The sequence below is a fragment of the Arvicanthis niloticus genome, chromosome 30 (genome assembly GCF_011762505.2).
Source record: "Arvicanthis niloticus isolate mArvNil1 chromosome 30, mArvNil1.pat.X, whole genome shotgun sequence".
NCBI classification, from domain to species: domain Eukaryota; kingdom Metazoa; phylum Chordata; class Mammalia; order Rodentia; family Muridae; genus Arvicanthis; species Arvicanthis niloticus.
The window spans coordinates 23,302,746-23,315,280 of NC_133438.1; the positions used below are offsets into that span (position 1 = coordinate 23,302,746).

The 12,535-nt window shown below is 41.8% G+C and overlaps 1 protein-coding gene and 1 pseudogene across 1 annotated transcript in view; both read left to right on the forward strand.

The window, feature by feature from the left end:
- Sgk1 (serum/glucocorticoid regulated kinase 1) overlaps positions 1 to 12,535 on the forward strand; it is a 110,504-nt gene that overhangs the window by 59,486 nt on the left and 38,483 nt on the right. The gene's annotated exons all lie outside the window — the stretch shown is intronic.
- Positions 1,403 to 2,526, forward strand: LOC143440720 (inorganic pyrophosphatase pseudogene; annotated as a pseudogene).

Consider the following 12,535-nt stretch of genomic DNA (forward strand, 5'->3'; position numbering starts at 1 on the left):
ATATACTCACTGATAATTGGATATTAGCTCAAAAGCTCGCAATATCCAAGATACAACTCACAGACCACATGAAGCTCATGAAGAAGGAAAACCAAAGTGTGGGTGCTTTGGCCCTTCTTAGAAAGAGTAACAAAATACTCATGGGAGCAAATATGGAGACAAAGCATGGGACAGACACTGAAGGAGGGGCTGTCCAGAGACTGCTCCCCCTGGGTATCCATCCCTTGTGCATACACCAAAGGTAGACACTGTTGTGGATGCCAGGAAGTGCAAATAGACAGGAGATATAGCTGTCTCCTTAGAGGTCTGCCAGAGCCTGAATTATACAAAGGCGGAAGCTCATAGCTAACCATTGAGCTGATCATGGGGTTCCCAATGAAGGAGTTAGAGAGAAGACTGAAGGAGCTGAAAGGGTTTGCAGCCCCTTTCAGCAACAATACCAACCAACCAGAGCTCCCAGGGCCTAAACCACCAGCCTGAGAGCACATAGGGAGGGACCCATGGCTCCAGCTGTATATGTAGGGGAGGATGACAATGTCAGGCATAGGTCCAGTGAGGAAGTCCTTGGTCCAGTGACTGCTGGACTCCCCAGTGTGGGGGAAATCGAGGGTGGGGAGGTGAAAGTGGGAAGGTGGGTAGGGCATATCCTCATAGAAGCAGGAGGAGGGGGAATGGGTTAGGGAAATTCCTGGGGTAGGGGAGGGAAAGGGGATTACATCTGAATCTTAAATAAAATATCCAATAAAAAAAAAAAGGAAGGAAAGATGAAAAGTAACTGAATAACTGAATGAGCTGATGCTTGTACAATATTTACACAGGAGAGGGTTTTTGTTTTATTTTTTTGTTTCCTAACCAATCAAGGTTCTTATTTCTAGATACACATGTCATCAAAGGAAATCAGGACAGAAGCTCAAACAGGGCTGGAATCTAGAGGCAGGAGCTGATGCAGAAGCTATGGAGGGATGCTGCTTACTGGATTTCTCTCCATGGTTTGCTCAGCCTCCTTTGTTATAGAACCCAAGAACACTATCCCAGGGAAAGCACAGTCATTAATGAAGAAAGTGCCTTATAGCTGGACTTATATCTTCTCAGTTGGAGCTCCCTCCTTTCAGACAACTCATTTCATGTCAATAAAACCAGCCAGTACAACCAACCCCTGTCAACTTGTCACAAGAACACTATTAAGCCGCAACCCTTCCTTTCTTATTCATCCCCAAGATCTCACATTAAAAACATAAATAACTTTAAAAGTCCCACAGTCTTTACAAATTCAAACACATTAAAATTTCAATCTGTTTAAAATATCTAGTCCCTCATTTTCTCCTCTTGTCTTAAGGCTCTGTATCGGGGCTATGTGGTTGGTTATGTGCTGTTTAGTGGCAGTGGCATGTCCCCAGACACCATGAGCGGCTTCAGCAGCCAGCACACGCTGTGCCCTTTACCCTCGAGCACCACGTCTCTCTCCCAAATGAGAAATGGCAGCATATTTCAGCATTTTGTGATATTCCAGTTTATACAGATAAGAGTGTTATTTTGCATGGTGCTTGAGGTTCTGCACTGCTCAAACGCAAAAAATGGAGATTGCTGCAGAGCCCTTCAAATTCAGTTAAGCAAGTAAAAAAAAAAATTCCACTTCAAATTTGTTCCCTTACAAAAAATGCACCTGAACTGTGTTGCATCTGTCAGACAAGGGAAGACCTAGGACACAGTGGCAAACACTGTGGCTGTTGCAGTGACAATGAGCCAACAGACACTTGAGAATTTATAAGCCAGGTATGTGCAAGAGTGTGCAAGAGGAGAAATGCTCACAAAGAAAGTTCTGGGAATATTGGCTGTGATTGCTGGGGGCAGCACTGACTGAAAAGTCATTGCCATTGATGCAGATGACCCAGACACAGCCAATTATAACGATGCTTCTGATGTTCTGGCTACTTAGAAGCTACTGTTGCCTGGTTTAGAGGGTGTAAAATCTCTGCCAGAGAACCAGACATATTTACATTCAACGCAGAATGTAAAGACACAGATGTTGTAATCAATCTTGTTTAAGGTGCTCATGACTCTCGGAACGCATCAGTGACTACAAAAACGGATGGAAACGGGATCAGTTGCGTAAAGACCATGGTGTTAGAGAGCCTCTTTCAATGTGGTCCTGGTGCTGCCGAAGCCATTGTGGACACGTTGCCAAGACCCTGTGAATCTGCCTGCTCACTATTGGCAGATGTGGCTAAGTGGTTCCAGCACCAGAAAACACATGACAAGTTTCCCCTGGAATGCAAGCTGAAACCACTGTGTTCTGTTCACCTAGAAGCAGGAGATGCAAAAGTAAAGCCTCTTTTTCAAAGCTTTAAAGGTCTGTAACTCACCTAAGGATGCAGATTCTGCTGTGAATGTATAAGGCTAGCCATCCAGACACTTGGCATCTGAACAGAGACATCTTTGACTACCTGTTACCTCTCCAACTCATAGTGACATGGAAGTTGCTTGAGCATAGATGTGCAAGGTGAACACGTATTGGGTGATGTTTACTGTGTGAGAAAATAAAGTTTATTTTTGCTGAAAAAAAAATCTCTCTGAAAATCCACAATCTCTTTTAAATATTCAGTCTTTCAGCTGTGGTAAAAATCAAAATTAAATACCTTCTTCAAGAGGGAAGAATCGGGGAACAGTCAGAATCTGAACTACACACAACAAAAGTCTAACTGTATAAATAACTCAATGTCCAATCATCTATGATTCATTCATGATCTCCTCGGCTCCTCCAAGGAGCTTGGTCACTTCTCCAGCTCTGCCCTCTATATAGCACACACAGATTGTTTTCTAGACTCTGGCTGGCTCCACTCCTCTGCTGCTGCTGTTCTTGGTGGTCAGTCCATGGTACTGGCATCTCCAAAATCCAGTCTTCTGCTGCAACCGGGCTGCACTTTCACCAGTAGCCTCTCACAGGCTTTCTTCATGGTACCAAGCTTCAACTTCTTTGCATGACTCCTTCACTCCTAGGCCTTCAACTTCACTGAGGCTGTGCCTGCACCAATGGCCTCTCCTGGCTTCTCACAGTGCCAAACCTCAGCTGCTCTCCATGACCCCTTCATGCCTTCAGAACCAGTACCGCCTTAGTGAGTCTTACATAGTACCAAGTCTGGCTGCTGCACCAGGTAAAAACCCTGGTCGCTTCCAGAACACAGCTCGTGTGTACTAACCCTGAACAAACACTTCCCACAAGATTTCACCTCAGTGATGCCTGTCTCCTCTCAATTGCTGCTAACTTCTTAGCTCCAGTTAACCACTTCAGTGTTGCCAGTCTCTTGTTAATTATGACTGATTCTTCAGCTCCAGCCGACAAGCAGGACAGAATCTCAATTCAGAATAGCAAATGGCTGGGATGAAGTCTTTAAGAACTTCACAAGTCAGGCCTCCATCTTCTGCACTGCCCTCAACATTTTGAGCCTCCAAGCTCCTACAGAACAGCTTACCGAGCTCTCAACACTCAATGCCTTTTCTAGCCTAAAGTACCAAAATTCCCCCTAAGACAGGGTCAGGTCTATCTCAGCCATACCTAACAATCCTGGTACCAACTTATTTTAGTTAAGGTTTCGATTGCTGCGATGAAACACCCTGACTGAAAAGTAAGTTGAGGAGAAAAGGTTTATTTAGCTTACACTTCCACATCACTGTTCACCATCAAAGGTAATCAGGACAGGAACTCCATCAGGGCAGAAACCTGGAGGCAGGAGCTGATGCAGAGGTCACAGAGGAATGCTGCTCACTGGCTTGCTCCTCATGGTTTGCTCACCCTGCTTTCATATAGATCCCAGGACCACCAGCCCAGGGATGGCATTGCCCACAATGGGCTGGGCCCTCCCTTATTGATCTCTAGTTGAGAAAACGCCTTACAGCTGAATCTGATGGAGACATCTTTTTAATTGGGATTCCCTCCTTTCAGATAACTTGTTTGTGTGTCAAGCTGACATAAAACTAGCCAAATATACACTAGCCAAAAAAAGCAAATACAAAAGAAAATAATGATTTTCCCTTATACTCATATGTATAGGTAAACCTGCACTAGGATAATTAACTGTCACTTATAGGTTAATGAGACTATCTTAAGATATTTTTTTTTGATTTTTTTGTTATTGTTCTGCAATAGGGTTTCATACAGCCCAGGTTTGCCCTGAACTCCCAATTCAGAGGCTGTCTTGAACGGTGATCCTCCTGCCTGGCTCCTATTCTGGAATTACAGACTGACACCATACCCAAGTTTGCTGAGCTTTCGGGGAACAAGCCTGTTTATATCCTTCATTAGGTCAGGAGTAATGAACAGTACAGATGGGAAAAGCACTGATAATTTGATTTCTGTAGGGATCATGCTATAAAACTATAAGACACAATGAAATGTTTCCGAGTCTCATAATTGTTCCAGCTACAATTTGATTATTTAATATGCCTTCATCCCAGATAATTTAGCAATAAAACTTAATATTTAGAGCATTAAAAATGATATTTTAAAAAAAATTTTGGAGAGGGTGCTGAGGGGCTCTCGTGTAGTTCAGGCAGGTCTAGAAGTCAGTAGCTGAGGATAGCCTTGAGGCTAGCCTTGAACCAACTTTCCTTCTAAGTGTTGCATTTATCATTTTCTCATCAATCCATAACTGTATATTAATCCATCATTATCAATTCCATGTTTCCCATATTTATATATAGAGACCAAAAGCTTTAAAAAATAAAACAGTAGGAATGGAAAAGGATTGTTTCCATGCATATTAATTTTTATATTCCCATTGTATAAATGTATTGTATATGGGATTGTGTAATATAAGGACTTTTTCCATACAAGTGTATATTACACTTAAGCATTTTTATTTGAAAGATTCTAGAATTGAGTGGGGAGTGGTGGAGTAGACCTATAATCTAGCATTCTCGGGGTTCAGATAGTAGGGTCCTGAGTTTGAGGCTAGTCTGAATTGCACAGTGAAACCTGTCTCAAAAAAAAAAAAATAGACAGGAGAATCTCTGTGTGTGTGTGTGTGTGTGTGTGTGTGTGTGTGTGTGTGTGTGTGTGTGTGTGTGTGTTTTATATAAATAGACAAACTTGACTGAAGGTCCTTTAGGCTGTCTACCTTGGTGGTTTTTCTTCATTTGCTTTCAGAGACAGGGTGCCTAGATGGCCTAGAACTCACAAGTACTCTATGCTGGCCGGTCTTTGAGCCCCAAAGATCTACCAGTCTCTGTCTCTCTAGCCCTGGAATTACGAGCAGCCATGAGCACACCTACTCTTTTATATGGGTTCTAAAGAGGACCAAACTCAGATCCTCATAATTTCAAGGCAAGAGCTCTTTACGGAGCTGTCACCCAAGCCTCAGAATGTATTCTATAAACATCTGTTCTACACAGAGATAGAGAGATGTTAAGAGTAGAAAGGGCAAACTGGGCAGTGGTGGTGCACAACTTTAATCCCAGCACTTGGGAGGCAGAGGCAGGTGAATTTCTGAGTTCGAGGCCAGCCTGGTCTACAGAGTGAGTTCCAAGACAGCCAGGGCTACACATTTAAACCCTGTACTTTGTCTTGAAAAAACAAAACAAAACAAAAGAGTAGAAAGAGCTCAAGCTTTTTGATTTGTCCAGCCCTTTCATTTTAGATTAAAAACCAACCAGACACCTGAGTTCAAGAGGAGCCCATAGCCAGCAGGAATTATAAAAAGAACTAATGAAGGCAGCAAGCTATTCCCAGGCTGTTTTGGAAAGCAAATGATTTCATGTTTCTTATCTGCAGGCCGGTGGTGGTTTTGGAGTCTTGGTCAGCCAGTGAACATTTTTGCACATATATTTCTTTGGATCATTTACCAGCTGAGAGGCCAGTGTATTATCAGAGGGAAGTGTAGTGACTGTTTTTCATAGCAGCACAATACAGTGCTTCTGTTGGGTGGGATACTCTGTCCAGATTTCCTTTGTACCAAATGGCTGTCTCCCAAACCCCAAAGCCCCTGGGATCATTAGGAATCCAGATGTGCTCCCGTCTGTAGTTCAACAGTTAGAAGGAGGCAGCTCCCTCCCTGCAGAGTCAGCCCTTATGCTCTTCATAAACATTGGTAGGCACACTTCTAATGTATTTGATCATTGTTCATTTCTGATTTTGATCTGCAAAATAAGCACCGTGTGTGGTTTTGAAACATTTAGATTTTAAGTAGATGAATGGCTGCTCTGTGGATAAGGCATTGGTGAACATCTGTCAGTGCCTCACTCCTGGGTCCCAGGGTTCAAGGCTTCAATGTCAATTTCACTTGACATAGTGGGATTATAAAGTTTTAGGAATGTTAAGGACATTTAAATCCAATGTCCATTGTCTTTCTCTTCCTGGTCGGTCTTCCTTTCTTTCTTTCTTTCTTTCTTTCTTTCTTTCTTTCTTTCTTTCTTTTTCTTTCTTTCTTTTTTTCTTCCTTCCTTCCTTCCTTCCTTCCTTTCTTTTTTTTTAATCTCTGGAGAGTGAAGACAACACACCCAAGTGTGCCAGCTGGGGTTCATCCATGGTCTTGGGAGTTGAGGCCTTTAGAACAGTATCTGAAGGTAATATGTCTGGCTCAATTGTTAGCCTTTGGGAAGTTCAGAAAGTGCTTCCCTGGCATGCAGGTTTACTTTGGGAAAGAATCCATGAGAAAATTGGCCAACAAAAGTAGTGACTGAAGCCCATGGGGACTTAAAGGAAATCATCACAGAGGGATATTGAGGCTCTCTGTCCCCTTTTCCTGACGATACAGAATGGACTGAAGAATGAGTACCACACAGCCTTATTTGAGTACAAGTCCAGAAAAAGTACAGCTCCAAGTAAGAATTAAAGATTGTGAGCGTGATGAGCCTGCATTCAAGGTAACCCAACAGTTGTCAGGCTTATCATTTCAACTTTATTTGCTATAATGCTACTTACTTACATAACAGCGTCTTCCAATGCCAGCTTTCATCTTTCCACTCCTCAGAACCAACAGACCTGATGGGCCCTGTGTGTTTGTTTGTTTCTTTAATTTGTTGAGATAGGATCTCATTTAATTCAGGCTAACCTGGGACTTGTTCTGATTCTGTCTCTACCCCAGGAATGCCAGAATTGTAGGTGTGTAGGACTCCGCATGTTTTACCTGGTACCCAAGGATTCACAAGTGCTGGACAGGCAATGTTACCAACTTCTCCAGTCCAACATACCTATCTGTTCTGTTTTCAATAAAAGATGAAAAACAGACAGAAAGACAGCCAGTCAGTGGAAGAGACCCGACGGTCTCAAGGGAGAGGAAGAGAGACTGATTTACAAATGCAGGTAATAGATAATTTTTAAATTAGAAAGATGGTACATAGTAAGTGTTTTTTTTTAATTGTGTGCCTGTGAGCTGTTGTGTGCAAACAGACAGAGGCCTAGGATGGTCTTGCGGAATCGTTTCTCTCTACCTTTACATGGGTTCTGGGAATGGAATGTAAGTTTCGAGGATTCTCTGAATACCCATTTACCTGCAGAGTCATCTCATAGGTCCCTGCTTGCTTGCTTGCTTGCTTGCTTGCTTGCTTGCTTGCTTGCTTGAGGTGCTAGGGCCTATTGGTGCATGCTTGCAAATCCCAGAGCTTAAGATGTGGAGACAGAGAAATCAAGAGTTTAAGGTCTCATGATGAGTTTAAAAACAGTCTTGGCACAAGGACTCTGTCTTGATAGGACTCTGTCTTTCCAGATAGAAATAGAAATTATTTGAGAAACTTGGAAACAAAGGAAAATATACAAATGATCTAAATAAGCATTAGTTTAAATATTTATGTTTTCCTCAAAGCACAAGTTTGTATTACGATTCCTTTTATTTAACACGATATGGATAATACTCCCCCATATTATTAAAATCACCTCATAGCCAAGTGTGGTGACCCATAACTTTAATCTCAGTTCATGAGCGGCTGAGTCAGGTGAACATGGAATGGAAGGCTAGCCTGGGTTACATAGAGCCATAATATCCCAAAACAAATCATTAAGGGTTAGGAGTGGTAATACGGGCCCTTAACACCAGCACTCGGGAGGCAGAGGTATCAGATCTGTGTGTTCCAGGCTGGCTCACTTTACAGAGTGAGTTCCAGGACAGCCAGAGCCATACAGAGAAACCATGTCTTAAAGCAAAACTAAAAACATCTCAAACTTAGAAATGACAGTTTGTAGGTAGCATGTGAACACTTATTCCGTGTTTACTCAGTCATTTCTCTAGTAAGTGTTAGGTCAAGTTGTCTCCAGCAGCTCCTTGCTGCTTGTTTGTTTGTTTGTTTGTTTGTTTTTAATTGGGGCCTTGAGCCTTTGATTCCCCTGCCTCAGCTTTCTGAGTACTAGGATAACAGGTGTGTGCCACTTGGCCCAGCTAAGTTTATGAATTATTTTTTTTTTAAATTTATGAATTATTTTTAAATTTATGAATTATTTATTTAGGACACATTACCCAAACTGAGAAAAATGAGATAAGATTATTGAACATCTCAAACCTCTGGAAATATAATGGCACTCAAAAACTATTAAAAAGTAATGTTAAACAGTCTGTGAGAATGCTGGCTTTTGTCAAGCCTGCATTGAAATGTTGCTATTTAAAACTTTAGGTCTGGGGATCATTTTCTTTCCAAATTTATGTGGTCTAATTACATATCTCTATTGCTAGCTCATATCTTTACATGGGAAAGAAAGATAACTATTCAGTATTTGAAATCCAGGGATTAAACATTTTTCCTTCAGCTTTTCTATGTATCTATCACCTGGTGTTTTGGGGTGCATGGTGATGAATCCTCAAACTAATTTCTGATCTGCATCAGCAATCTCTGAGGCCGATTTTCCACCGTGGCAAGGGCTGGGGCTTGACTCATCTACAATAGGATTACAGAAACTGCTGTGTGCTGAGCTTTGGGTCTCCAGTCTCTCAGCATCTAATTATTGCACGGTCAAACCCTGTCAGTCCTGTCAGTACCCACCTCCCCCCCAGATGTGCACCATACTCACGTCCTGAAGGTCTCTCTGTCTCTCTCCCTCTCTTTCTCTCTCTCTCTCTCACACACACATATTGATATTTCAATAGTGTTAACTGAGGAATTGAGCATTGACAAATGAAGTGCCTAACTCATGAATAAAAATTCCAAATATTTTTTTAAGATTACATTTTTACTTATGCATTGTGTGTACACCACAGTGTGCATATGTGGAAGTCCGAGGACAATTTATACTTCTCTTTTTCTACCATGTAGGGGACTTGAACTCTGGTAATTAGGCTTGTCAACAAGACAACTGAGACACTGGGACTGGTTTCTGAATAATTCAGGGTGCAGTCTCTCTGCACAGCTTACACTCTGGCAACATATAAATGACAAATAATAAGCAATAACAATGCTTTGTTTTATTCAAGATGTACGTAGTTCTTTCTTTCTCTCCGCCACTGTTTTTATTTCCATGTCCTAGAAATGGAGACTTGCCCTTCATTATTTTTTAAACATAGTTTTGTGTGTGTGTGTGGGGGGGGGGGGTCCTGTTTTATCATCAGAAGAAAGTGATCATTAAAACGATCTATTTTACAGCATCTAGGAAGAAAGTAAATTATTCTAACAATGGCATATTTCAGCCAGTCATGGTGGTACACATTTGTAATCCCAGCACTTTGGAGGTGAAGACGGGAAAATAAGAGTTGAGGCTGTCCTTGGCTATTGAGTACCAGAGGCCAGTCTGGACTGCAAGAGACCTCATGTTTAAAAACAGAAAGCAACAACAACAACAACAACAACAACAACAGTAATAATAATGGATATTATTACTATTTATTTATATTTAATTAATATTAATATTTATTTAATAATAATTTTATTTATTATATTTATTTAATAATAGTAATATTTATTTAATAATAGTAATAATAATAATGGATGGATAGCCTAGGCTTGTTCAACCCTCATAAATAAACAACACAATAAAAACAATAATGAATCTTAAAGAAGGAGGGGAATAAGAAAGGCAGAAGAAACCCCATTTTAAAACAAAACAACCCAGCACTTGGGAGGCAGAGGCAGGCAGATCTCTGAGTTCGAGGCCAGCCTGGTCTACAGAGTGAGTTCCAGGACAGACAGGGCTACACAGAGAAACCCTGTCTCGAAAAAAACAAAACAAAACAAAATAAAAAACAACAACAACAAAAACCAAAACGGGAAGGAGGAAAGAAAACAAAAAAGGTGAAATGCATTTACTTCTCCAGAGTTACTTGATTTCCTCAAGTAAAACCGAACAGCACTAATAATCTAATAATAATTTAATCATCATGGAGACAGTCTCAGCAGAACAAAAACCCATGTAAGGCTCAGAACGACATGATCTTCCTCCTTGGCTTTCAGTACACTGTTTTTCAAGGTTTTCTAGAAATGCCTTCCACTTGCTCAGCAGCACATGCCTTCGCCCATTCTTCAGATAGTTTCCAGACAGGTTGGGAAATGCAGCCCAGACCTGGGATGGGTGATGAGGGCTTTCTCCTGAGGGGGCCATTAACCAGGGCGAGGCCTGCCATAACAAACAAAGCAGGTTAGAAAACTCAGTGGAACCTTCCTTCCTACCGCGTCTAGGATGCTTTCTTTGGGGTGGGGTGCGTCTGCATGGTGGTTATAAACCTTTGACTGATTTTCTAGAATTTTAACGGATTTGCTCCTTACAGGTGTCCGCTCGATCTTTGTTGTTTCCTAGGAGGGGTGGGGCTTAGAGCTGTTTCCATCACGCTCAAACCACTTCCCCATAAGATGTGTGTGTGTGTGTGTGTGTGTGTGTGTGTGTGTGTGTGTGTGATGTTATGTACATGAGCACAGTGCCCACAGAGGCCAGAGGATTCCCGTGGAATCCAATGGCATTTGTAGGACTAGAGCTCACCAAGTAGATGACACTGGCTGGCCCGTTGAGCTCCAGGGATCTGCCCTACTCTACCTCCCTAGCTCTGGAATTATAAGAATGTGTCACCACACCTAACTTTTGTGGTTCTAGGGATCAAACCTGGGTCCTCATGCTTGCAGCACTAGCATTTCATCAACTTGGCTATCTCAGTGAGGTTTCAAAGGTTAACTTGATCTTGATTCCTTCTCTCAAAATGGGGCAAATGAATGTGTGCATTTGTTCTGAGGATGAACAGAAAACATGGGATAAGAAATGTGTCCAGCTCTTTGTGAGTGTGTCATAAAAATATTAGTTAGAAGGCTGAGAAGGTCGCTCAGTTGATAGAGGGCTGCACAAAGCCCTGGATCCTATCGGTACCCCTGTATATTCCAAGCACGGTCTTGTATCCTAGCACCTAAGAAATATGAGGCACGAGACTCAGAAGCTCAAGAACGTAAGGTAGCTTCATTCATTTTCAGCGGCGGCATCTTGACCTCAAGTACCTGGATTGCTGATTTCAGCTTTGACCAGAGTCTGGATCTACAATTTTATTTAACAAAGATGGGACTTCTAAAGCCAGTTTTGAACAAAAAGAATGGGAGAGACACAAATTAAATTCCTATAAGAATAAAGGACACAAGCCGGGCGGTGGTAGCGCACGCCTTTAATCCCAGCACTTGGGAGGCAGAGGCAGGCAGATTTCTGAGTTCAAGGCCAGCCTGGTCTACAGAGTGAGTTCCAGGACAGCCAGGGCTGCACAGAGAAACCCTGTCTCGAAAAAACAAAAACAAACAAACAAACAAACAAAAAAGAAAGAAAAGAAAAGAAAAAGAAAAACAACAACAAAAAACGAAAAGAAAGAAAGAAAAAAGGAAAGAAAAAAAAAGAGAGAGAAAAGAATAAAGGACACAAATGGTGAATCAGTTTTCTCCAGAGGCCTCTACTGGATAATCTAAAAAGGGATGCAGGCAAAAAGCAAAAATGAAGTTAATAAGTCACCTGGAAAAGTCATGGGAAACACCTGCAAGGGAAGCAGACCCCTTCAAGCCTGCTCACAGCCTAACACTGTTCCCCTTAACTTCTCAGAAGCAAGGCAGAAGTGGTCCAACGGGGCTCACTACCCGAATAATCTCTTAAACTTGAAATCAGGTACTCAGTGATGTGCCCCACCTCTCTCAGTGTTGACAGATGTTTCCCATTCTCTTGGTGGGTTTCTCCCACTTACTTCTTCACAAGCTCAATGACTGAGCCACTGAGTACCAAAGAGACATTGGATAAAGAACCCTTCTTGAGATAGATTACTAACTTGGCTAACTGCTAACCCAGTTACAAAAAGCTTACATCCCTGTTACTCAAAACTCTGTAAAAGGTGCATTTGTGGTATGTCTCTTTATGAAGAAAAGCTTACTCTGCTTTTCAGGTACTGCCTTTAACATGTGCTTCATATCAAATATAAGAAAGGTCAAAGGAATTTAAAAAAAAAAAAAATCAATGGCAGGCCCCTCTGTGAACACTGCCTGACCATCTGGGAGTCACTTTGAAAAATTAACTCAACATACTGTACTCGTGGGGTGGCCAGATTATAAGGCAGTTTTGCAGAAGCATTTTTTTTTTTAGTGCAAGCCAAGGCATATGAGGAATATTGTA